Below are 27,002 nucleotides of genomic sequence, written 5' to 3'. Positions count from 1 at the left end.
GTCTTAAAATAGCTAAATTTAATTCACCCTAATTCCATTAGGTGCCTTGATATGTTTGTTAAGTGATTTCAGATTTAGGAGGCAAGGATTGGATTGAGGGGATGAAGGAAAAGCATGTAGAAATGGAGAACTCATGAAGAAATGAAGGAATCGCAAAAGCTGTCAAGCCGACCTCTTCGCACTTAATCGAGCATAACTTGAGCTACAGAGGTCCAAATGATGTAGTTTTAGTTGTGTTGGAAAGCTAACATCTGGGGCTTTGAAATGATATAAGATTTGTCATAGTTGCATCGCGGATAGGGGCGCACTGATGGGTGCACACAATTCACTTAATGCAACTCGTGACCAGCGATTTTAGAAGCCTTGTGGGCCCAATCCAACTCATTTCTGATGCTATTTAACCCAAGGATTGAAGGGGATATAACATACTTTCACACATTAGTTTAGTTTAGTTTAATTTTTGGAGGGAAAGTTAGTTTTAGAGAGAGAATCTCTCACTTCTCTCTAGGATTAGAATTAGGATTAGGTTTAGATCTAGATCTACTTCTTCTTCTTCTCTCTTAATTTTCCTCATTCATCCTTAATTGTTCTCTTGTAATTGTAGCATTCTACTTCTCTTGTAATTCCTTTGCATTGTTAGTTGTAGCTTATGAACTTTCTTTTATAGATCTACATTTCTTCTTCAATGTAATTGGTAAGTTCTTTGTTGTTTCATAATTGTTTTCCTTTTCTATTGTTGATCTTTTTCTATTCTAGTTAGATCTCTCTTTAATTCTTGCAATTCATGTTGTTTACTTTCATTGCCTTCTATGTATTTGATGAAATGCCTCTTTTAGCTTTAGTATAGATTTTGCTCCTATTGGCTTGGGAAGGTAACTTAGGAACTCTTGAGTTACTAATGTCCAAGTAATTGATGATTGGGAGCCATTAACTCTAGATCTCACTAATTGATTTGGTGAAGGACTTGGATTGACATAGCTCATTTGACTTTCCTTTACTAGTTACAGGGTGACTTAATGGGGTTGATCCCTGCCAATTCTCATGTTGTGGTTAGTGATTAGGATAGAGATCCTTGACCACCAACCCTTGCCAAGGCCTTTTGTTATTTGAATTTCCTTGCCATTTACTTTTCGTGTTTCTCATAAAAAACCCCAAAATATAACTCATAACCAATAACAAGAACACTTTATTGCAATTCCTAGGGAGAACGAACCGAGGTTCAATACTTCGATTTATAGATTTTAGGGGTTTGTTACTTATGACAAACAAATTTTTGTATGAAAGGATTAATGTTGGTTTAGAAACTATATTGCAACGAGAATTTATTGTGAATTCTAAACCGTCAAAAATCCCAATCATCAGAGATCCCTCCAAGAAAATTGAATTTGATGTTGAGGAGGAAAGTGCACATCCTCCAAAGCATATTCCATATGAAGAATTGGATGGGATAGAGCAAGAATTGAGTTCCCTTGGAATTGAAGATCAAGCATCAAATCCTAGTGGCGAAGAATCCTTTGAACTTAAAGAACCTTCTCCCGATGAGATAGAAAGTAATGTGGAGGTAAATTTCTCTCATCCTTCCATTTATGATTTGAGTGAGGAAAGGGGTTTAGATAAAATTATTGAATAAAGGATTGAGATTGAGAGATCTTGTGAGGAGGTGGAGGTCCTTAGAAAAAAGGAGGATGGGATACACTTTGTCAAGATCCTTGGAAGCTTATTTGCCTAGGTTGCCATCTACTTCTACATTTGAGTTTGTGAAATTCATTTCTATTAGATTTATTATCCCACTCGAATATGTCTTGCTTGAAACGGATGGTTGATAAACCACTATTTTATGGTTTATAATGTGTTTAATTGTGTGGTTTTATCATGATCTTTACCCACTTATTCATGTGATTAGCATGCATTTATATTTCCTTCCTAAAATTATCACATGATTAAAAACTTGCTTCCTAAGAGACTTTTAATTACGCATTTTAATTCTCCTTTATTCCATTCGATGCCGTGATCTGTGTATTAAGTGTTTCAGGCTGTATAGGGCATGAATGAGTTGGAGACTGGAAAGGAAGCTTGCAAAAATGGAAGGAACACAAGAAATTGAGGAGATGACCAGCGAGAAGTGACGCGGTTGCATGGCTCACGCAACCGCGCAAAAGAGAGGAAATCGCAATGACGCGGCCGCATGGCTCACGCAACCGCGCGGATTGGAATAGCACAAGTGACGCGGAGGCGTGGACGACGCACCCGCGTGGAAAAGCAAAACGCCGAATGACGCGGCCGCATGAATGACGCGGCCGCATGAATGACGCGATCGCATGATGTGCACGATCTGCATAATCTGCAGAATCGCTGGGGGCGATTTTGGGCCCTGTTTTGACCCAGTTTTTGGCTCGGAAAAGCAGACTAGAGCCAGAGGACATGCAGAAACCAACAACAACATTCATTCTACACAGTTTTAGTTTTAGATCTAGTTTTTACTCCTCCTCTAGGTTTTTCTCTCTACACATTCATAGTCCTTAGTATTTTATTTTGCTCTTTGCATTGGGATATTGAGAAGAGTTATTACCTCATCAAGACTTCGTCATTCTAGTTCGTTTTCTTTACTTGGCTTTACTCTTCCATGTCCTTTAATTTACTCAATTTGACTATTGGATTATTTTAGAATTTATTAATACAAGAGTTACTTTTATTTTTAATTGATTCCTTTGATTTTTATTTATCATGTCTTTCTTTAATTCTCTTTTCTATGTTATGAATTCCACATTCACAATGAGCGAGTAGTTCCCTAACTTGATGGGGAGTTGATTGAAAGGAACCCTTGAGTTGGAATGCTCAAAGGAGAAATTGTAATTGGGTTTATTGTTGGATTGCTCTCTAGTCACTAACGCCAGTCCTTCCAAGTAAGCGGATTGGGACTTGTGAATAGAAACAGCATTCCGAATTGTTTGACTTTCCCTTACCTAGTAAGGGATAACTAAATAGAACAACCTTCAATTATCAATTAATCTTGAGAGTACTGCAACAAGAATAGGGCTTCCAACTAATCTACTCCCAGTCAAGGCTTTTATTTAAATTACTTAATTTCTCCAATTCAATTTCCTGTTTATTCAACTCAAACTCTTTTTGAAAACCTCTAATTAATAAAATAGCACACCTTTCTGCAACTCGTTAGGAGACGACCAGGGATTCATACTCCCAGTATTTTAATTTTAATTTTTGTGACAACCCTTCTAAATTGATAAGTGGATTTCTGGTTTGTTAAGAACTATACTTGTAACGCACATCTTATAACAATTCTTAATTCGCCAATTTTCGCCACGTCAATTTTTGGCGCCGCTACCAGGGAGTTGCAATAGAGTGCTAAAGTTATTAATTGGAATTTATTTATTTGCATTTTATTTTATCTTGCTACTATGAGCTGCTTGTTTCTTTCGCTAGATGACGCGTTCACTTCCTGATCCAAGCTTGCCAGTATTCGATCCTGAGATTGAAAGAACTATTTCACGAATAAGGCAAGCTCGGCGTCAGTTAGTCCTCTCAGAGGGCAGATCTGAAACGTCATTTGAGGAAGAAACCAGCCCCCGTTCTACTGATTCGGTTGATTTACGTGTAGGTGACATGGCATCACCTAGGAGAGTTACTCTCCAGGAGGCTGGAGCCCCTGATTTTACAATGCAACCGTTTTAAGCGCATCACCCGGTGGTGGCTACAGACTTTGAGATAAAGACTGCACTGCTCAATTTGATGCCCAAGTTTCATGGCTTACCTGCTCAAGAGCCTATCAAGCACCTGAGAGATTTTCAAGCAGCCTGTTCTACTGTCAGGCATGATGGTGCAGATGAAACTTCAATTTTGCTGAAAGCTTTCCTGTTTTCTCTTGATGAAAAGGCAAAAGAGTGGTACTACACTCAACCCGCAGCAACTGTATCCGACTGGAATACACTTAGAAGAGAATTCTTGGAAAAATTCTTTCCAGCTGAAGTTACTGATAAACTGAGGAAAGATATTTCCATGATTGTTCAGGACGAATCTGAGACTCTCTATGAATACTGGGAGTGCTTCAATAATCTTCTGGAAGTATGCCCCCACCATATGATTGACAAGATAGTGTTACTCGGTTACGTCACACAAGACATGAGGCCCCAAGATAAGACCACATTGGAAAGTGCTAGCAATGGGTCTATGAAAAAGTACAAGACCACTGATCAGGCATGGCAATTGATCAGCGAATTAGCTGAATCCACTCGGAATCACAGGCAGAAACAAGGCCGTTCAAAAGCCGTTGCAGAAGTATCCTCTAGCAGAGAGACTGCTGCTCTAACTCAGAGTATCTGTGAAATGACCAACTTGCTGAAGCAGATGCAATTGAATCAACAACAAGTTTAGCAAGCTCAACCTTCTCCACCACAGCAAAGCCAACAGTTAGTCCCACAGAGAGTTTGTGGAGTCTGTGCTGATTATAGCCATTATACTGATGAATGTCCACAGCTCTAGCAGGAAGACAACACCGTGGCAGCCACTCATAACTTCTATGACCGCCCCAACCAAGGGTACAATCAAGGTGGCAATTACAGCCATGGATGGCAGGACAATTCTAACCAGAATTGGAGGGACAACAACAACAGAGGAGGCAGAGACAATCAGGGAAATTAGAGTTGGAATAATAATAACAACAGGCAGCAGAACCAGAACCAGCCCTACAGAGCACCTCACCTGAGGCAATCCCAAGGACCACAGAATACCCAACAGTAGACCTCTCAAATTACTTATCCTTCTTCATCTTTTAATGATGACTTACTACAATCTATTGATCGGAGACAACAGACCATGGAAAATAACCTTTATGCTACACTAAATGGTCTGAACTCTACTTTGCAAGCTCTTGTCTCACAGATTGGATCAATGAATAACTCCAATAACCAACCCTTGAGCTCTAGTGGAAACCCCTCTCAACCATTACCCAATCCAAAGGGTGGCATTAATGCCATCACCCTATGGTCCGGAACCACACTGCAGGAGAGGAATCAGGAGGAGCCAAGCCCACCAGAAAATGCCTCAGCTGAAGAGGTAGTGGAAATAGAAGATGTTGAAGAGGAAGAGGACAAAAAGAAGAAATTCAGCCACAGGAGGAAGCACCACAGGGCGCAGATACTGCAGAAGACACCACTCCCATTCTCTTTCCACAACTTGCAAGGAAGCCCAGGAAGCAGCTGGAACCTGATCCCAAAATGGTAGAGATATTCAAAAAGGTTGAGGTAACTGTTCCTCTTTTTGATGTTATTCAACAGGTACCTAAATATGCAAAGTTTCTAAAATTAATGAATTAGAAACTATTCCTTTAGGTAGTTCCATATCTTCTTTAATGGGAGGTTTACCTGAAAAGTGTAGTGACCCAGGTCCATGTATGGTTAATTGTACTATTGCTGGTGTAGTATTTTCTGACTGCATGTGTGATTTAAGAGCATGTGTGAGTATAATGCCTTTGTCTATATATGATATTTTGAGGCTCCCTCCCTTAAAAAGGTTGGCAGCTCGTTTTGTGTTAGCAGATAAAAGCATTATTACAGTGGCCGGAGTTGCTGAAGATGTATTAGTGGGCATTAAGGGGCTCACGTTTCCCATTGATTTTTATATTCTGGAGATGCCCCAAAATGACTCAGAGAGGCCATCATCAATCCTACTCGGAAGACCATTCCTAAAGACCTCGAAGTTCAAATTAGATGCTTTTTCAGGAACATACTCTTTTGAAATAGATGGCCGAGTAGTAATCTTCAATCTGAATGGAGTTATGAAGCATCCTCCGGAGGATTATTCTATCCTCCAGTGTGACATTATAGATGAAACCGTGGCTGAAGTTCACCAGGAGGAATTTGAAGAGAAGTACATAGGACAAGGTCCAAGTGTGGGGACATTCTCAGAGGACAATGACAGTGCTTTACCATTGTTGCCAGCTCCAGACAACCCAGAGTCTGACCATGATCAGAAGTGAGGATTAAAACCACTTCCTCCACACCTCAAATATGCTTACCTTAAAGATGAGCAGAAGTTTCCAGTTATCATTGCAACGAAACTCACTTCTCAACAGGAAGAGCAGTTACTTAGTGTGCTGAGGAAGCACAAGAAGGCAATTGGTTAGAGTTTGACAGACATAGTAGGCATCAACCCTCAAGTCTGTGAGCATAGGATATTTTTAGAAGAGGGAACAAGACCTGTCCGTCAACCCCAGAGAAGACTGAACCCCATTTCAGACTACTGGAGGCAGACATCATCTACCCCATTTCAGACAGTGAATGGGTAAGCCCAGTACAAGTGGTGCCCAAGAAGTCTAGCATCACTACAGTGAAGAATGAGCATGGAGATCTCATTGCAACCAGAGTTTAGAACGCCTAGAGGGTCTGCATTGACTACAGACGCCTCAACCAGGCCACTCGTAAGGATCACTATCCTCTACCATTGATTGATCAAATGCTGGATCGCCTGTCAGGTAAATCACATTATTGTTTTTTAAATGGTTACACATGTTATTTCTAGATTCATATAGCTCCTGAGGATCAGGAAAAGACCATTTTTACATGTCCTTTTGGGACTTATGTTTACAAGAGAATGCCCTTTGGCTTGTGCAATGCACCAGCTACCTTCCAACGGTGCATGATGAGTCTTTTCTCTGATCTTATCGAGGGCTGTATGGAAGTTTTTATGGATGATTTTAGTGTATACGGTGATTCCTTTAGCCTTCTCTTAGATGGATTATCTAGAGTGTTAGATAGATGTGTCAGTACAAACCTTGTATTAAATTTTGAAAAATGTCACTTTATGGTAAAACAACGTATTGTACTAGGATATGTTGTGTCTAATACTGGCATTTCTGTAGATCCAGCAAAGGTGGATGTTATTTCTAGTTTACCTTACCCCTCCTCTATGAGGGAAGTCCGTTCGTTCCTTGGCCATGTAGGTTTTTACAGGAGATTCATTAAGGACTTCAGTAAGGTAGCACTTCCCTTATCCAGACTACTGCAGAAGGATATTGAGTTCGAGTTCAGTGAGTATTGCAAACAAGCATTTGATAAGCTAAAGACCGCCCTGACTCAAGCTCCAATTGTGAGAGGACCAGACTGGAGCCAGCCATTTGAAATAATGTGCGACGCCTCCAACCATGCAGTAGGAGCAGCACTGGCTCAGCGTGAAGGTAAGAACCCCTTTGTTATTGCTTATGCGTCTAAAACTTTAGATGCCACTCAGTCCAATTACACTACTACTGAGAAAGAGCTTCTTGCTATTCTTTTTGCTTTGGATAAATTCAGAGCCTATTTACTTAGTGTGAAGGTAGTAGTGTACTCAGACCACGCAGCTCTAAAGTATCTATTAGCTAAAAAGGAATCCAAACTAAGGCTCATACGTTGGATACTGCTATTACATGAATTTGATTTAGAAATTAAGGATAGGAGTGGTAACCAGAATTTAGTGGCAGACCACGTGAGTCGCCTTGAGCACATTACAGATGACCCTGCACCTATAGCTGATAATTTCCCATTCGATAACCTGTAAGCAGTATCTGAGGTAGTCCCTTGGTATACACCTGTAGCTAATTATCTAGTTAGCCGAATGATAAGATGACTTTTGCGTGGTCTAGAAATTTGCGGATAAATCCTCGTTGCAAGTATAGTTTCTAAACCTTCAAAAGTCCTTTCATACAAATATTTTGGTTGTCACAAGTAACAAACCCATAAATAAATTGATAACCGAAGTATTCAAAGCTCGGGTCGTCTTCTCAAAGAATTGCAGGGAGGTATGTTCTTATTATTGGTTATGAGTTTGTAAATTGGCATGTTGGAGTTTGGGCAATGGGCACAGGTATATTTAAATAACAAGTAAAATAAATTAACAATAATAAAATCTCTTGGCAAGGTATGAAGAACTGGAAGTCCTATCCTGGTTATCTTTATCAATTGTGATGAGAATTGGATTTTTCTCCCACTTTGTTAACCTCTAACTATGAAGGTAAGTTAAGTGGATGAATTAATTTTTATTCCTCAGGTCCTAGTCTTTCCTTGGGAAAGGCTAGAGTTATTAGAACTCGAATTAATTCTTGAAGAATTTCAATTTTCAATCAACAATGAGTTTGATAACTCAAGTGTCTCCAATGACTCAACCAGAGCCAAAAAAGAAAAATTCAAATTATTTATATAATAAATAAAAGAAAGCAATCATAATTCTGAAATACCTCAATTAGCACTAATAAGGATATCAAATGTAACATGGAAGAGTTCATAAATTAAATTAGGAAAATAAATAAAAAGAACATTGAACTTGGGATTGAGAGTCACTCCTAAAACTAAGAGAAATCCTAAATCCTAATCCTAAGAGAGAGGAGAAAACCTCTCTCTCTAAAAACTACATCTACTCCTAATAATTGTGAATATGAAAAGCTTAATTATGAATGGATGTATTTCCCCACTTTATAGCCTCTAATATGAGTTTTCTGGGCCGAAAACTGGGTCGAAAACAGCCCAGAAATTGCTGGAGAAAAAATCTGCCACACTAGTTTTTCGTCACTGCGATGCATCCGCATCAAGCATGCATTCGCATCGCCTATCGTCAGAGAAACTATAGCATATTATATATCAAATCGAAGTCTCGGACGTTAGCTTTCCAACGCAACTGGAACCGCATTGTTTGGACCTCTATAGCTCAAGTTATAGCCGTTTAAGTGCAGAGAGGTCAGGTTGGACAGCTTAGCAACTTCTTCAACTTCTTGTATTGCTTTCACTTTTGCATGCTTCCTTTCTATCATCCAAGGCATCTAATGGTGATAAGTGGAAATTAATTTTTGGTAATTAAAAGGCTCGGGAAGCAAGTTTCCAATTATAGAATAAAATTAGGAAGGAAATATAAAACCATGCAAATATTATGAATAAGTGGGTAAAGAGTTGATAAAATCCACTCAATTGAGCACAAGATAAACCATAAAATAGTGGTTTATCAACCTCCTCACACTTAAACAATAGCATGTCCTCATGCTAAGCTCAAGTGAAGCTATAAAGATGGTAGAATGTATGAAATGCAACCTATGAATGCAACTAAATGCTAAATGCTTTTACCTACTTGGTTAAAAGTAAACAAATCCTTCAAGAAGAAGTATGAACTGGATTTCACTAATTCAAATCATGAAAATGAAGTACAAATAGACTTGCAAGAAGAAAATAGCTCATGAAAGCAGGGAACAAGGAATTGAGCATCGAACCCTCACTGGTAGTGTATACACTCTAATCACTCAAGTGTTTAAGCTTCGATTCTCTCAATTCTCTACTAACCTTGCTTTCTAAGGCTTGCTCTTCATCTAACAATCAACAAAAATTTAATGCACAAATACACATATCAAGAGGTCTTTTAAGGGTTGTAATGGGGTTAGGGTCAAGGTAGGATTGTATTTGGCCAAGTGGACTAAAATCTGAATCCTTAATTAACTTAAACTTTCCACCTAACTTAAGACAATCCATGTAATCAAAGTACAAAAACCTAATTGTCCATTAACCATGTTTTTCACATATTCATGCATTCTAATTTCAAGTACAGTACATATGCATTGCTTCCATCACTTACTTTGGGGCATTTTGTCCCCTTTTTGCTTAATTGTTCTTTTTTTTCTTTTTCTCATTTTTTTATATATTTTTTTTCTTTTATTTTTCTCAATGCATATGATTAATTTATTGGATGCATGAATCATGTCCTAAACAATTTTTTTTTTTAATTTTTTTCACATTTTCAGAAAATTCTAACATACTCAATTCTCAAACCAAATGTATTCAACTTTCCCCATACTTAATTCATGAGCACTCTCACTAGTCTAAGCTAACCAAGGATTCAAATTAAGGACATTATTGTTTTCCGTTTAGAGTTAATGATGTGCTAAAGTAAAGAACAAAGGGGTATAATAGGCTCAACATTGGTTTGCAAAGAATAATGAAAGGGTAAGGCCATATGGGTATGTAAGCTTAGTGAAACAAAGGCCTCAATCATGTAAGTGTATGCATACATCAAACTATGGAAATATAGAATTAAGCAAAACAAAGATCACAATTTTTAGAGAGAAAAACACACACCAAAAATAAAATATTGGTTGGTAAAATGCAACCAATTCAAATAGGCTCAAAAATCTCACAGGTTTTGTGTGTTCGAGCTCTAAACCATGTTCCAGTATAATATTTCTTCAAACAAGTGTAATATTAAATTTTATTCAAATTAGTGAAATGCTCTAAAAAGTTTCTTAAAAAAGAAAATATTACTTCAACCAAGTGGTAAAATATGCATAAAATCAAACAAACAAATATGCAATCAAACATGCATATGCAACAACTAACAAGGAAAATAAACTATTGGTGTTGAAAAGAAGAATATGGCTGACCCATGGAGATCGGTATCGACCTCCCCACACTTAAAGATTGCACCGTCCTCGGTGCATGCTAAGATGTACAAGTGGATGGGCTGCTCCAACTGATGTCTTTCTCTATAGATTGTGCAGATTGACTTGCCTGTCTCCCCATGTAAACGTCTTTCGCTTCCCTTCCGGGTGGCCATTCTAAAAGAAAAAGGGAAGAAAGGTAACCCATTAATAGAGATAAGAAAATAAATGAAGTATGGGTGGGTTAATGCCAAATGATAAGGGTCTCATTTACATGGAAGCTTCAACATGTACATGAGAAAACAATAGAAGCCATGGCATACCAGTGGTGCAAAATTTGCAACAACGGGGAAGAGAGTGGGTAATGAAAGACAATGTAAGTTCATGTCAATGCAAAAGGAATATCAGTAATATAAAAATTAGCATTGATTTAAATAATATTACCCAATTAAAATAGAACAAGTCATGAAGCACCAAAATAATACCAGGAAAGATATAACAGTTGAATAAGAACATTTGAACACCAATGGTAAAATAATAAATTTAGAAAAGAAAAATAAAAATATGCAATGAATGAAAGTATGCAAATAAATTAAAGAAAATAAAATGAAATGAAAGATAAGAAGAATGAGAAGAGAAAGAAAGAAAGAAGAAGTAAGTAAGAAAGGAGGGAGGAGAAATTAGGATTGGGGAAGAAAAGATAAGATAAGTGGCAAATCAGGAAAGCTGTGCGGCGCAATCGACGCGGTCACGTGGGGCACGCGGTCGCGCGACTTGTGCTTATACTGATTGACGCGGTCGCGTCGGTCATGCAGTCGCGTGACCCGTTTTATGCCACTAGCGCGAGGGCAGTCTCGCACTCGCACAACTCTCTGTTCAAAATCATTAATGGCCAAATATTGGGTGACGCGATCGCGTAGGGCATGCGATCGCGTGAGGGGTCAATGATTAGGATGTGACGCGATCGCGTCGGTCACGTGGCCGTGTGGAAAGGATTATGCGTCCAGCACCACTCTGGCACAACTTTCGGTCGTGCACCCATTTTTACGTCGAAGTCCAGGTCACGCGGCCGCGTGAGTGACGCGGTCGCGTGGGAGGCCAGTATTCCCACTCAACGCGGACGCGTCAGCGACGCTGCCGCGTCGTGTGCGTGCTTTTTTTTTTCTTTTTAATCTGAAAAAAATGCAGAATGCAGTGTTAATATGAATGTGATGCAAAAAATCCAGGTTCAATATAATAAAATAAAATAAAACTCGAAAACAAACAAAACTAAATAAAAATGAAAAAAAAGAACGATCATACCATGGTGGGTTGTCTCCCACCTAGCACTTTTAGTTAGAGTCCTTAAGTTGGACATTTAGTGAGCTCCCTGTTATAGTGGCTTATGCTTGTATTCATCCAGTAATCTCCACCAATGTTTGTGATTCCAGTAACCTCCGGGGTCCCAAACTAGGCATGTAAAGCCCTTAAGAAGCTTCAAACAGATTCTTAGGCTCCCGGGGTGACAAATGTCAGAGCAGATTCCAAGATCCCAAACCTTGCTTTTACACCTATTTTTGTTGGGATTTGTATTTTTCCAGCCAGGTGACAAGTAATTTGAATTCTCACTGCAGCTACCAAACAGCTTCCTAGACTCATTCAACTTAGCTCTACACAAACCTTTGCGTTTAAACATAAAGCTTCCAACCATAATGAACCTTGCAGAACAATTCTTACCACTGACCATCTTCCTCTTACTCTTTATGCCACAAAGAGCTCTAAATTGACCATCTGTCTCCAGTAGCCCATATTCAAGTGGAATTAGAAAGCTAAGGGATATGAATTTTACCCACTTGAATGTTGTGAAGGATGATGGCAACTTAGGGGGAGGTATTGTTAACGAATTCGCAAGTTCCACTCCCTTGTGCTCTTCTCTGAAAACTTCTACCTCTTTACAAGCTTCTTCAATTTCAAGCTCTTCCTCTTGGTGGCTTTCTTCCAAGTCAATCTCTTTTTCATTGCTCACCAAGGGCATGGGAGGTTGTGCCTCTTTTTCTTGAATCTTCATCTCTTTATCAACTTCTTCCAAGTCTTCAACTATGATATGCCTTGGAGGTTGTACACCCTCCTCAGCATCAATTTCAATCGCCTTGGAAGGAGGTTCTATAACTGGACTTTCCCATGGAGGTTTTGCATTTCCTAAGTCTTCAACCACTTCTTCCTCTGCAACTATTATGGCTTCCTCCACTTGTTCTAATACAAAGCCATGTTCCTCATTGTCCACTGAAGTGTCTAGTGTCTCCTTCATGCTTTGCTCTTCTTTTGATTCTCTACATGTAGCCATGGGAGTTCTTTGAGTGCTCAGATATTGGGAAGCTATTATATTTACGAACTCACCTAAGGCGGCCGCGAAATTTAGCACACTCTTATTCATCCTTTCTTGCCTTTGAAGAATAACACAAAGTCTGTCATCCAGTGGAGGTTGGGGTGAATATGAGGATTCATTGGTTGGGAGAGAGGGTTCATAATAGGAAGGTTGTTCATCTTGATAATGACATGGAGATGGTGAATATTGAGGTGGTGGTTCATGAGAGTAGTTGTGTTGGAAAGGTGGTAGTTCTGTGTATGGTTCATTTGGCTCATAAGGTGGTTGATATGGTGGATGTGGGTTAGGATCATATGAAGGTGAATGGTGGTAGTTGGCTTGTGAGTGTGGTGGTTCAAAGTTGTATTGAGGAGGTTCATAGGCATATGATGGGGATCCATCATATCTATCATCTTGGTATGCCCCCTGGAATGGCTCTTGACTATAGTAATTTGGTGGATGTTGGTTGTCACGGAAGTGTCCACCATAACTATTATCTTGGTATGCATCGTGGAATGGTCTTTGTCTGTGGTACTGTGGAAGGTGTTGTTGCCGGAAGGGTTGATCAGATCCTCGTGGCTCCTTCCATCTCTGATTGTTTTGACCTTGATGCATGTTCCTGTTATAATTTTTATTCCTTGCAACAACAATGGAACCAAACTCAAAGCGATGGGGGTGAGAATTCATAATAGCAAATAAAAATTAAAAATGAAAATAAAAATAAATTTAAATTAAAAGGTTATTGAAATTTAAATTTTGAAAATTAAATTTTGAGTTTTAAAATTTGAAATTTGAAATTTGATTTTTGAAATAAGATAAGATAAGATTTTGAAAAAGATATGATTTTTGAAAAAGATTTGAATTTTGAAATTTAAAACTAAGATAAGATAAGATAAAAATTTTAAAATTAAAATCTGAATATTTTTTTATGGAAATTTCGAAAATTTAATTAAAATAAAGAGAAAAGATATTTTTTAATTAAATGAGGAAAGAGAAAAACAATAAAATGACACCAAATTTAAAATTTTTAGATCAAAACGAAGAAAACAATTAAGAACAACTTGAGGATCAAGATGAACACGAAGAACAACTTGAAGATCAAGATGAACACCAAGAAAAAATTTTTGAAAAATTTTTTTAATAACTAAATAAAAACCAATAACCTCTTAATTACGAAGAAGCAAAAATAAAAACAAATAAACAAGTAAAAAGTAAATATTTACAATAACCAATAATAAGGCACACGTTTGCAATTCCCCGGCAACGGCGCCATTTTGATGAGATGACTTTTGCGTGGTCTAGAAATTTGCAGATAAATCCTCGTTGCAAGTATAGTTTCTAAACCTTCAAAAGTCCTTTCATACAAACGTTTTGGTTGTCACAAGTAACAAGCCCCTAAATAAATTGATAACCGAAGTATTCAAACCTCGGGTCGTCTTCTCAAGGAATTGCAGGGAGGTATGTTATTATTATTGGTTATGAGTTTGTAAATTGGGGTATTGGAGTTTGGGCAATGGGCACAGGTATATTTAAATAACAAGTAAAATAAATTAACAATAATAAAATCTCTTGGCAAGGTATGAAGAACTGGAAGTCCTATCCTGGTTATCCTTATCAATTGTGATGAGAATTGGATTTTTCTCCCACTTTGTTAACCTCTAACTATGAAGGTAAGTTAAGTGGATGAATTAATTTTTATTCCTCAGGTCCTAGTCTTTCCTTGGGAAAGGCTAGAGTTATTGGAACTCGAATTAATTCTTGAAGAATTCCAATTTTCAGTCAACAATGAGTTTGATAACTCAAGAGTCTCCAATGACTCAACCAGAGCCAAAAGGGAAAAATTCAAATTATTTATATAATAAATAAAAGAAAGCAATCATAATTCTGAAATACCTTAATTAGCACTAATAAGGATATCAAATGTAACATGGAAGAGTTCATAAATTAAATTAGGAAAATAAATAAAAAGAACATTGAACCTGGGATTGAGAGTCACTCCTAAAACTAAGAGAAATCATAAATCCTAATCCTAAGAGAAAGGGGAGAATCTCTCTCTCTAAAAACTACATCTACTCCTAATAATTGTGAATATGAAAAGCTTAATTATGAATGGATGCATTCTCCCACTTTATAGCCTCTAATCTGAGTTTTCTGGGCCAAAAACTAGGTCGAAAACAGCCCAAAAATCACTAGAGAAGAAATCTGCCACGCTGGTTTTTCGTCACTGCGATGCGTCCACATGGAGCATGCATTTGCGTCACCTATCGTCAAGGAAACTATGGGAAATTATATATCAAATCGAAGCCCCAGACGTTAGCTTTCCAACGCAACTAGAACCACGTCGTTTGGATCTCTGTAGCTCAAGTTATAGCCATTTGAGTGCAGAGAGGTCAGGCTGGACAGCTTAGCAACTTCTTCAACTTCTTGTATTCCTTCGACTTTTGCATGCTTCCTTTCTATCCTCCAAGCCATTCCTGCCCTGTAATCTCTGAAATCGCTTAACACACATATCAAGGCATCTAATGGTGATAAGGGGAAATTAATTTTTGGTAATTAAAAGGCTCAGGAAGCAAGTTTCCAATTATAGAATAAAATTAGGAAGGAAATATAAAACCATGCAAATATTATGAATAAGTGGGTAAAGAGTTGATAAAATCCACTCAATTGAGCACAAGATAAACCATAAAATAGTGGTTTATCACCGAACCTTTCCTCCAAACTTTTCTAAGCATCAAAGAGACAAGCTGAAAAGCGAGTCTAAATATTATATATGGGATGACCCATATTTATGGAGATGTGGCGCTGACCAGGTAATTAGACGATGTGTGCCTCAATCAGAATTCCAGTCCATCTTAGAGGCCTGTCACTCATCTGAGAGTGGAGGACATTTTGGCCCTCAAAGAACAGCAAGAAAAATCTTAGACTGTGGATTCTAGTGGCCTACTTTTTTTAGAGACGCTGCTGAATTTTGTAGATCTTGTTTCCCATGCCAAAAATTTGGTAATATATCCAAGAAGGATGAGATGCCTCAACAAATTATGCTTTTCTGTGAAATTTTTTATGTTTGGGGCATTGACTTCATGGGTCCATTTCCAAATTCTAATGGTTATTTTTATATATTGCTAGCTGTGGATTACGTTTCCAAATGGGTGGAAGCAATTCCTACCCGCACTGATGATGCTAATACTATTGTTTCCTTTGTGAGAAACCACATTATTTGTCGCTTTGGATCACCACGAGCAATCGTGAGCGATCAAGGCACCCATTTTTGTAACAGAAGACTAACAGGATTAATGAAGAAGCATGGGATAGTTCATAAGGTTGCAACAGCCTACCATCCTCAGACTAATGGGCAAGCCGAGGTGTCAAACAGAGAGATAAAGCGTATCTTGCAGAAGATAGTCAAACCTCATAGACAAGACTGGAGCACCAGGCTACAAGATGCACTCTGGGCATACAGAACAGCATACAAAACACCCATTGGGTTGAGCCCTTTCCACTTAGTTTATGGAAAAGCTTGTCATCTCCCTGTTGAAATAGAGCACAAAGCCTTTTGGGCAGTAAAGGAGTGCAACATGGGAATTGAGAAAGCCGGAGCTGAAAGGAAGTTGCAACTGCAAGAACTGGAAAGCCTTCGCCGAGAAGCTTATGAGAACTCCAGACTATACAAGGAGAAGATGAAGGTTGTACATGATCAGCACATCAAGAGAAAAGAGTTCCAACCTGGGGACTTAGTCCTCCTTTACAAATCTTGACTGAGGCTCATGCCAGGCAAGTTGAGATCAAGACGGGAAGGTCCATACAGAGTAGAGAAGGCCGAACCATACGGAGTTCATCACCTAAGCCATCCTTCAAGCTCTGAACTTATCAAAGTTAATGGACATCGTTTAAAGCTGTACCATGGAGAGAGGATGCAAAAGAACAAGGAGCTCGAGATCTTCCTCTTGGAAGATCCCCACATAGCCGTAGACTGAGCTAGTGGAGCGTCCAACTTACGGATGTTAAAGCAAAGTGCTAGGTGGGAGACAACTCACCATGGTATCATTTTTCTTTTCTTTATTTTTAGTTTTCCTATTCAATAACTCTTCTCCTTATTAGTGCATTTCGTGCATCTGCATTTCCATGCTTTTATTTAAAAAAAAAATTTCACGCGACGCGACCGCCTCATTGACGCGTTCGCGTCGCAGGAGATGGGAGGAAATATTAAACGAACAGAGAGTCCCACAAGAGCGTGGCTGGAGGCATGCCAGTGGCACAAATCGCCTCACGCGACCGCGTCGCCGACGCGTCCGCGTCACATGGGAACATTGGCCTCCCACGTGACCGCGTGACCCACGCGATCGCGTGACCCAAAATTCGACGTGAAAAGGGTGCACGACCGAAAATTGTCCTAGAGTTGTGCTGGATTGGTGCTGAACGCACAATCCTTCCCACGCGGCCGTGTGACCGACGTGACCGCGTCATATCCTTCTAATGGCCACTCACGCGATCGCATGCCCCACGCGATCGCGTCACCCAATATTTGGCAATTAATGATTTTGAACAGAGAGTTGTGCGAGTACGAGGTTGCCCTTGCGCCAATGGCATAAAACGGGTCACACAACCGCGTGACTGACGCGACCGCATCAATTATTATAAGCGCAATTCGCGCGACCGCATGCCCCACGCGGCCGCGTCGCTTGCGCCGCACAGCTTCCCTGATTTGCCAGTTATCTTATCTTTCTTTTCCCCAAATCCTATTTTCTCTTTTCCCTCCTTATTTCTCCCTTCCTCCTTCTTCTTTATTTCTCACTTTCTACACTCTCACTCTCTCTCTCACCTCCATTAACAAGGTTTTTCTTTTTCTTCTTCTCTCCCTACTTTTCTATTTTTCTTCTTATTTTTATATTTTATCTTCTTTTCTTTTCTTTTTACTTTCATTATTCATATTTTCTTTTTCTTTCTTTTTCCTTTTTACTTGGTGTTAGAAATTTATTTGAGTCATTGTTTCTCATTATATGCTTGTGGATTGTTGTAAAATTTTTTGGCAATTATATACCTTTTTAAAAGGGTTTCTTGCATGTTTAATTTAATATTTTTTATACCCTATTTACCATGCATGCTATGTGTTTGTGAAAAAGCCAATATGGCATTATGCATTTTTCTACGCTATTCTATTCTACTATTAAATGCTTATTTTTCACAAAACCCCTTTCATATTTTATTCGTTGAAAATAATTGTCAATACAAACGTGATGGTTTGTTACGAGTGATGCTTGATCTATGCTACTCATGCCTTTGCCGGCATGCCAATAAACATCTTGCATCTAATTACCCAAACATGCACTTGCTCTATTCCCTTTGATGAAATTTTTACATGTAGTCATGACCATGTGTTCACTTCATTCATCTTTAATGTGCATTGATTACCACCCATACCATCTTATTCCTTATTCTATCCCTTTGAATTTACGTTACTTTCTTCTTTTCCCCTTTCAGGATGGCCACCAAGAAAGGAAAAGAGAAAGCTCCTCCCAAATCATCAGCAAGGAGAGGAACAAAAAGAGCATTAGTTGCAGAACCCTCTTCAACTGCGGTTAAACCCTCAACAAAAAAGAGCTAAGAGGATTATAAAGGTTGATGATAAAGAAAGAGCCTTCCCAGCAAAGAACACTGCACGATTTCCCAATCGTTACTGTGAGTAGATGTTCCCCATCCTGGCAGAAAGGAGTTACAACAACGAATACCTTCTTCTCCTCCCAAACCATATTGCTACCTTTGTTGAGCCGCAAATTGCACAAAGACAATGGGGTTTCCTACAGAGACAGCTGAGGCAGGTCAATCTTTCTTGGGTAGTAGAGTTCTACTCCAACTTCCACCTGCCAACCCTGCAGTCTGTCTTTGTACGTTAGAAGCAAGTCCCCATTACAGAAGAGGCCATTGAAAGAGCTCTATGTCTTCCCCCTATTCCAGAAGGTTTGGACGCCTTTCAAGAAGTCGCACTCAAGCGCCAGATGTACCAATTTGACTAGGACGCCATTCTCAGAGTTATCGCACTACCTGGCAGCAGATGGATCTATGGATACCATCGTACCCGCCCTAAGGGAATATCGGCTTCAGCACTTACCTTGGAGGCTCGCGTATGGGCACAGATCACGTCCCATTACGTCTTTTTGAGCACTCACGAGTCCTCCTTCACTGCGGACATGGCCGTTCTACTATGGTGCATCCTTACAGACCAACCTCTGAACCTACCAAGACACATCCGGAATGCCATGGGACACGTACAAATTGCGGACAACTTACCTTTTCCCGCCTTGGTCTCAGATCTTGTCTCCGCAGCCGGAGTCTCCTACAGAGCTGGGGACACCAAAGCCATGCTTCCACGGGATGATCAATATGTCCCTAACGGGAAATACATCAGACCTCCACCAGCCGCCACAAGCCATCCTACTGAACCGGTTGAAGATATTCCTTCTTCAACACCACAAGCACCTACCACAGACCAACTGCTCCATCAGATACTCGAAAGGTTGGATCAGCAGGAACATAAAGCTAAGATGAGAGAGCGCCGTAACAAGCGCCGATTCACATACCTCAAGGAGCTGATTATGGAAAAATTCAAGGACTCAGACACCCCGGACTCCACTTCCTTTACCAGCACAGGAAGCCATGATGGCCCCAACTGTGGAGATACTGCTACCAGCCCACCTTTATTCCTGACAGATGGCACCGAGGACGGTGCAAAGCCTTAAGTGTGGGAAGGTCGGTCAGTACCTGACTTCCGGAGGTAATTTTTCTTCCCTAAACACCAATAAATTACGATATTTAGTTAGTTTTTCTTTTGTAGAACAGGATAAATTGCATAGTAATAGATTAGTTGCATGCATGTTCTACTTGATTGAAAAGACAATAAGTTTCTTCTAAGACTCTATTTTTTGGAACAAAATTTCACTAATTTTAATTAAAACTTTTATGTTAAATTTGCTTGAAGTTGTATTTGGAACATAATTTTTAAGCTAAAGAACACCAACCTGTGAGATTTGAGCCTTTATGCATGGTTACATTATTTAACCATAATTATTTTATTCTTGTGTGTTTACTTCTCTATAATTGTAATCTATATTTTGTTTCATCCTTTATGTCCAATGTTTATTATATTTATATGTTTGCATATGATTGAGGCCATTGATTGTTTAGCTCACTTATCCAAATTAAGCATACCCTTTCAATTACCTTTGTTAGCCACTTTGAGCCTTTAAGTCCCATTTGTTCTATATTTTACCACATTACTAGCCTTAAGCGGAAAAATAATTATATATCCCAAACTGGATCTTTGGTTAGCTTAAGATAGAATTGTGTGTGCTAATTAAGCATGGGAAATTGTGGGAACAAAAGATAATAAGGGAATGTATCATGATAATATAATGGGAATTTGGATACCTACTCATGTGAAACTATAAGAATTAAATATCTATGTGCATTGATAAGCTGTGTTTATTTTTATGTTTATGTTAAAAAGAAAACAAAACAAAAATATTCAATAAATAAATAAGGGGACAAAATTACCCCAATGTTAAGTTAAGAATTCAAAGATCAATGTATGTATGATAAAATTAAAATAAAAAGTTGATACATGAGTATGGAATGTGAAAGGGAAATTCTGGGTAGCTAGGTATGAATTCTAAAGTTGTATAGAATAGGTTATGTTAAAGCTTGGGTTAATTAAAGATTCAGTTTATAAGCTTACTTAGCCACATATGTATCCTTACCCTTACCTTGGCCCCATTACAACCTTGAAAAGACCTCATGATATTTGCATTGGTATATTAAATGTTGTTGATTGATTAGGAGAAGAACAAAAATTAGAGAGCATGGTTAGAGAAGGATAGAGCGATTGCCCTATAGACTAGAGAGATTAGAGCGTACACACATCATCAGTGAGGGTTCAATGCTTAAAATTCTATGTTCCCTGCTTTCATGAGCTACCTTCTTGCATTTTTATCTGTTCTTACTGTATGAGAATTGAATTAGTGGAATTTGATTTGTAATTGTTTTGAAGAGCTTATTTACTATTGATCAAGTAGACAAGAATCATATAGTTGCACTTACATATATAGGTTGCATTGCATTGCATGAGTTTTACACGTTTTTACTCATTTATTCTATCTCCTTCAACTAAGCATGAGGACATGCTAATGTTTAAGTGTGGGGAGGTTGATAAACCACTATTTTATGGTTTATAATGTGTTTAATTGTGTGGTTTTATCATGATCTTTACCCACTTAATCATGTGATTAGCATGTATTTATATTTCCTTCCTAAAATTATCACATGATTAAAAACGTGCTTCCTAAAAGACTTTTAATTATGCATTTTAATTCTCCTTTATTCCATTCGATGCAGTGATCTGTGTGTTAAGTGTTTCAGGATGTATATGAGTTGGAGATTGGAAGGGAAGCTTGCATAAATGGAAGGAACACAAGAAATTGAGGAGATGACCAGCGAGAAGTGACGCGGCCGCATGGCTCACGCGACCGCGTGAAAGAGAGGAAATCGCAGTGACGCGGTCGCATGGCTCACGCAACCGCGCGGATTTGAATAGCACAAGTGACGCGGAGGCGTGGATGACGCGCCCGCGTGGAAAAGCAAAACGCCGAATGACGCGGCCGCATGAATGACGCGATCGCGTGATGTGCGCAATCTGCATAATCTGCAGAATCGCTGGTGGTGATTTTGGGCCCTGTTTTGACCCAGTTTTTGGCCCGGAAAAGTAGACTAGAGCCAGAGGACATGCAAAAACCAACAACAACATTCATTCTACACAGTTTTAGTTTTAGATCTAGTTTTTACTCCTCCTCTAGGTTTTTCTCTCTACACATTCATAGTCCTTAGGATTTTATTTTGCTCTTTGCATTGGGATATTGAGAAGAGTTATTACCTCATCAAGACTTCGTCATTCTAGTTCGTTTTCTTTACTTGGCTTTACTCTTCCATGTCCTTTAATTTACTCAATTTTACTATTGGATTATTTTAGAATTTATTAATACAAGAGTTACTTTTATTTTTAATTGATTCCTTTGAGTTTTATTTATCATGTCTTTCTTTAATTCTCTTTTCTATGTTATGAATTCCACAATCACAATGAGCAAGTAGTTCCCTAACTTGATGGGGAATTGATTGAAAGGAACCCTTGAGTTGGAATGCTCAAAGGAGAAATTGTAATTGGGTTTATTGTTGGATTGCTCTCTAGTCACTAACGCCAGTCCTTCCAAGTAAGCGGATTGGGACTTTTGAATAGAAACAGCATTCCAACTTGTTTGACTTTCCCTTACCTAGTAAGGGATAACTAAAAAGAACAACCTTCAATTATCAATTAATCTTGAGAGTACTGCAACAAGAATAGGGCTTCCAACTAATCTACTCCCAGTCAAGGCTTTTATTTAAATTACTTAATTTCTCCAATTCAATTTCCTATTTATTAAACTCAAACTCTTTTTGAAAACATCTGATTAATAAAATAGCACACCTTTCTGCAACTCGTTGGGAGACGACCTGGGATTCATACTCCCAGTATTTTAATTTTAATTTTTGTGACAACCCTTCTAAATTGATAAGTGGATTTCTGGTTGGTTAAGAACTATACTTGCAACGCATATCTTATAACAATTCTTAATTCACCAATTTCTGCCACGTCAATGGTCAACTTAGGGAACTTTGTGGGATGAAGCGTAAGAGAAGGATGTTTCGTGGTTGGCGGTGCAAAGCAAGGTTCACTATGGTTGATACTTCAAGGATTAGATACAAAGGTTTGGCTAGTGCTCAACTAGATGGGTCTAGGAGGCTTGTTTGGAATTTCAGTGAGAATTCACCTTGCTTACCACCTGGATGGACTAATAATGATCAACTTCAAGATGGGCATGAAAATAAAGTGTGCGATCCCGGATTACAAGAAGAGGATCAACTTTGGGAGCCCCAAGCTTGTGAAGAACTCCATCAAGACTTAGTGCAACTCATGAGAAATCTTGGGGCACAATGGAAAACCAAGCATTGGTGAAAGTTTCAAGAAGAATTTAAGCACAAGCCCCCGTGAGAGGAGCTCCCCATAAGTCCAACTTAAGGACAATAAACAAAAGTGCTACGTGGGAGACACCCCACCATGCTAAAATCTTTTCTTATCTCTTTTGTAAATATTGGTAAAATTAGTTTACTTTCATGTTTTTATTGGTTTGTTGAGTTTAGTTGGTAGTTTAATCTGTTGAATAAGGTTTTATGGTGTTTTGGTAGCTGTTTGGAGGTTTGGAAGGCTTGGTTTGGTGCAAAAATATAGAAAAATTTTGAAAAATAGAGCACCATCCACGCGTATGATGTGTGGAAAACAATCCAACACAAAACTCACCGGCAAGTGTACAGGGTCGCATCAAGTAATAATAACTCACGTGAGTGAGGTCGATCCCACAGGGATTGAAGGATTGAGCAATTTCAGTTTAGTGGTTGATTTAGTCAAGCTAACAAGAGTTGATTTGAGTGATTTGTATCCAACAGAAGCTAAATTGCTTGAAATTTAAAGGGAGAGGGATAATTGACAAGAATTTAAAGTGCAGAAGAATTAAAAGAGCTGAATCTTAAAGTGCAAGTAATGTAAATTGCAGAAACTTAGATTGCAAGAAATGTAAATGACTAAAGCTTAAAGTGTAAGAAATGTAAATTGCTTGAATTATAAAAGGAATTGGGAATTGGGGTTGCAGAAATTAAACAAGAGAAAGTAAAATTAGCTTGAAGAAGCATTTAGCAAATGAACTCAAATGAAAATACAGATCTCAGGGGTCAAGAGACTAGAAAACTAAGTCAAGATCTCACTACCTTCTTTGATCCAATTCAGAAAACAATTTCAAATAAATTAAAGATCAAACAGTAAAGAAACTTGAATTATGCAAGAAAAGGAAACAAAGAGATCTCAAAGGTGAGGTTGAGACAGAATTTCCTCAATTTTTCACTATCAAGACTCAAGCAAGCTTTGCAGAAAAGAAAACAGGAAACCCAGAGAGGAAGAGAACTCAATTCTCCTCCCAATTCTCCAAGATCCAAAATCAAAGTTACAGAATGAAAATTTCTAAAAGAGGTAAAACGTTCAAAGTAAAAGTTCCCATTCTTTCTAAATCAAACTAGATTCTATTTATACACTTCCTTCTAGTGATCATTAAGCCTTGAATTTGGGCCTTGTCCTTGATGGAATTGGATTGAAGATAGCCTCAGTTGATTGGTCTTGGACATGAGAAGAAATCCGTTTGCAATTAGGACTCTGGAGCATTCACGTTTGAGTCAACGTTTGAGGCAAACGTTGACTCAAACGTTTGCGTGTTAGCATTATGCAGAATGGTGCTTTTCTGTCACTCACCTTTGAGTTCACGTTTGAGGACAAACGTGAGCTCAAACATGCTCCCTCCAAGGCAATTTTTGCAGCCAACGTTTGACCTCACATTTGAGGCAAACGTTGGCGCAAACGTTAGTCCTCCTGGGTGTGTTATTGTGCCAACGTTTGACCTCAAGTTTGAGGCAAACGTTGGCGCAAACGTTGCTTCCTCCAGGGTGTGTTATTGTGCCAACGTTTGAACTCAAGGTTGAGGCAAACGTTGGCGCAAACGTTGCTTCCTCCAGGCTAAATTTTTGAGCCAACGTTTGACCTCAAGTTTGAGGCAAACGTTGGCGCAAACGTTGCTTCCTCCAGGGTTAGTTTTGAGCCAATGTTTGACCTCAAGTTTGAGGCAAACGTTGGCACAAACGTGAGCTCTTCCTAGGGTGGCTTTGCTGCCTTCATTTCCATTGCTGCCATCCCCTTTCTTCATCCTTCCTCCAAGCATTTTGGTCACCTGTCATCAATCAACAAATGTATCAAAGCTATGCTAAAATCATGAGACTTCTTCTCATTCTTGACATATAAGCAATTATAGCACAAAACCTCTTGAAAATGCATCAATTTACTCATGGTTGATTGAATCCAAATACACATGAATTTCTACCCAAATGGCTTACTTGTAACTCAAGAAAGTGTATAAAATCTCTTAAAAACAAAGGAAAAAGACTAGTAAAACTAGGCTAAGATGCCTTGGCATCACAACACCAAACTTAAATCTTTCTTGTCCCCAAGCAAGCATCAAACATAAGAGAGAATGACATGAAACAGAGAAGTGTGCATATCCTTATTTAGCGTATAGTTGAATTTAGTCCATGGGGTTTGTATAAACACAATGGTGGTTCATTTATTATTTGCTGTTACATAAGAGATGTTTCTTCAAAGATTCACTAAGTTTGCTGCTATAAAGCTTTACTTTTTCTTGTTCCCTTGCTAACTTTTCCTTCTTTGTTTTGCTCAGAGAGCTTATTGTTCTTTGAAGGCTTGGTGGCAAATGTTGCAACAGCCTTTGGCTTAATTTTGCTCAACATTCCTTCACCACAGACACATGGCTCACCCTTTTCTTCCTAGGATCATTGATGCCCAGCATCTCTTTGGATAACTAAGTGTTTTGTAGCTAGGTTGCTCTTTATTGTGGACTTTCAGTTGGCAATCCCAAATCAGTTGATCTAAGTGGCCATGTTTTGAAATACTTCTCAGAACTTACTTGTCCAAGCATATCTTAATACAAAAACACCACAGGCATGTGTCCTAGGGTCCAAGCTGTTGGTGCCTAGCCTTATTGTTTATTTTCTTTGCCACTTTTGGCTTTTTCTCTTCCTTTTTCCTTTTGTTTTATTTCATTCTCAAAGGATTTTTAATAATACAAGCCTTCACAACAGCAAACTAGTTCATACTTCAAAGAACATATCATTATGCAGTATTTATTTTATGAGCCATACATTAAATCAACAAATACCACCACTAACTTTCATTCTTACTTATGCAACATTGGATATTTACTTCCTAGTTCAAGCATTTCTCTTTTATTCAGGCGCATGGGAATTAAAACAAAATTCAAGGTAATGAAGGATGACACTTATTATGCAGATCAGCATTCTTGAGAAACAATTTCACTTGTAACCAAAAGAACATTTTAGCAGGTCATATAAGAATTCCCAAAATTAAAACATCTCTCAACAACAAGGATCAAGTGTAAATACAACCTGTTGGGTTGCAGCTTTTCATTCTTCCTTCTGTTGTGTCTCTTTTGGGTCCTACTGCAGATTGTTTTCAAATGTTGGCCATTTTCCTGTATGAGTCTCAAAAGTTGCTTGCTTCTCAAGCCCTTAAGGCAGCTGGTTAGTATGCAAAGCTTATTTATGGGCTTTTGAACTTACTTTGGTATGTGAACACCAAATTTAGTCCCTTGCCACTGCTTTTCTGATGTAACAAGTTAACTAATCATGAACTCTCTTGGCCTTGCTAAAGGTTGTGGAACTAAAAATTAGAAAACAGCAGACTGGTTAACTAGTTTATCTGATTTCTTGAAGCTAGCATTATGCATAAGGTGAAAATGTGTTGTATGATGAGGTTTTTGGTGGAACACCAAACTTAGAATCCTTCATTCTCCCTTGGATTATTTTGGTGTGCAACACCAAACTTAGCTTCTTGCAATATAGATAAAACTAATTAACCTTTTTATTAAAATAGCTATGAAAAGAAAAATACCTCAGGTTGGGTTGCCTCCCAACAAGTGCTTCTTTATTGTCACTAGCTTGACATCTTTCATTCTTTGGTCAGTTTAAGTTCTGAACCTCCTTTTTCTTGTTCCATTGACCTCCTAAATATGGCTTGGCTCTGTGCCCATTTGCTGTGAACTGACTTTTTGTTGCTTCATCTAACAATTCAAGGCTTCCATAAGGAAAAACCTTTGTTACCAAGTAAGGTCCATTCCATTTGGATTTGAGCTTGCCAAGAGAGGAAAAGAACTCAATTCTCCTCCCAATTCTCCAAGATCCAAAATCAAAGTTACAGAATGAAAAATTCTAAAAGAGGTAAAATGTTCAAAGTAAAAGTTCTCGTTCTTTCTAAATCAAACTACATTCTATTTATACACTTCCTTCTATTGATCATTAAGCCTTGAATTTGGGCCTTGGCCTTGATGGAATTAGATTGAAGATAGCCTTAGTTGATTGCTCTTGGACTTGAGAAGAAATCCATTTGCAATTTGGACTCTGGAGCATTCACGTTTGAGGCAAACGTTGACTCAAACATTTGCGTGTTAGCATTATGCAGAACAGTATTTTTCTGTTACTCACGTTTGAGTTCATGTTTGAGGTCAAACGTGAGCTCAAACATGCTCCCTCCAAGGCAATTTTTGC

At 38.5% G+C, this 27,002-nt stretch overlaps 1 non-coding gene across 1 annotated transcript; it reads right to left on the bottom strand.

The window, feature by feature from the left end:
- Positions 1-3,993: 3,993 nt before the first annotated feature.
- LOC112761587 (small nucleolar RNA R71) lies at positions 3,994-4,101 on the bottom strand. Its single transcript, XR_003181975.1, has one exon. It is a non-coding gene; the product is annotated as a small nucleolar RNA R71 (small nucleolar RNA).
- Between the last annotated feature and the right edge of the window lie 22,901 nt (positions 4,102-27,002).

Source organism: Arachis hypogaea, chromosome 16, assembly GCF_003086295.3.
Source record: "Arachis hypogaea cultivar Tifrunner chromosome 16, arahy.Tifrunner.gnm2.J5K5, whole genome shotgun sequence".
NCBI lineage: Eukaryota > Viridiplantae > Streptophyta > Magnoliopsida > Fabales > Fabaceae > Arachis > Arachis hypogaea.
Note: the sequence above shows the minus strand (reverse complement) of the source record. Positions and strands in the feature narration are given on the sequence as shown.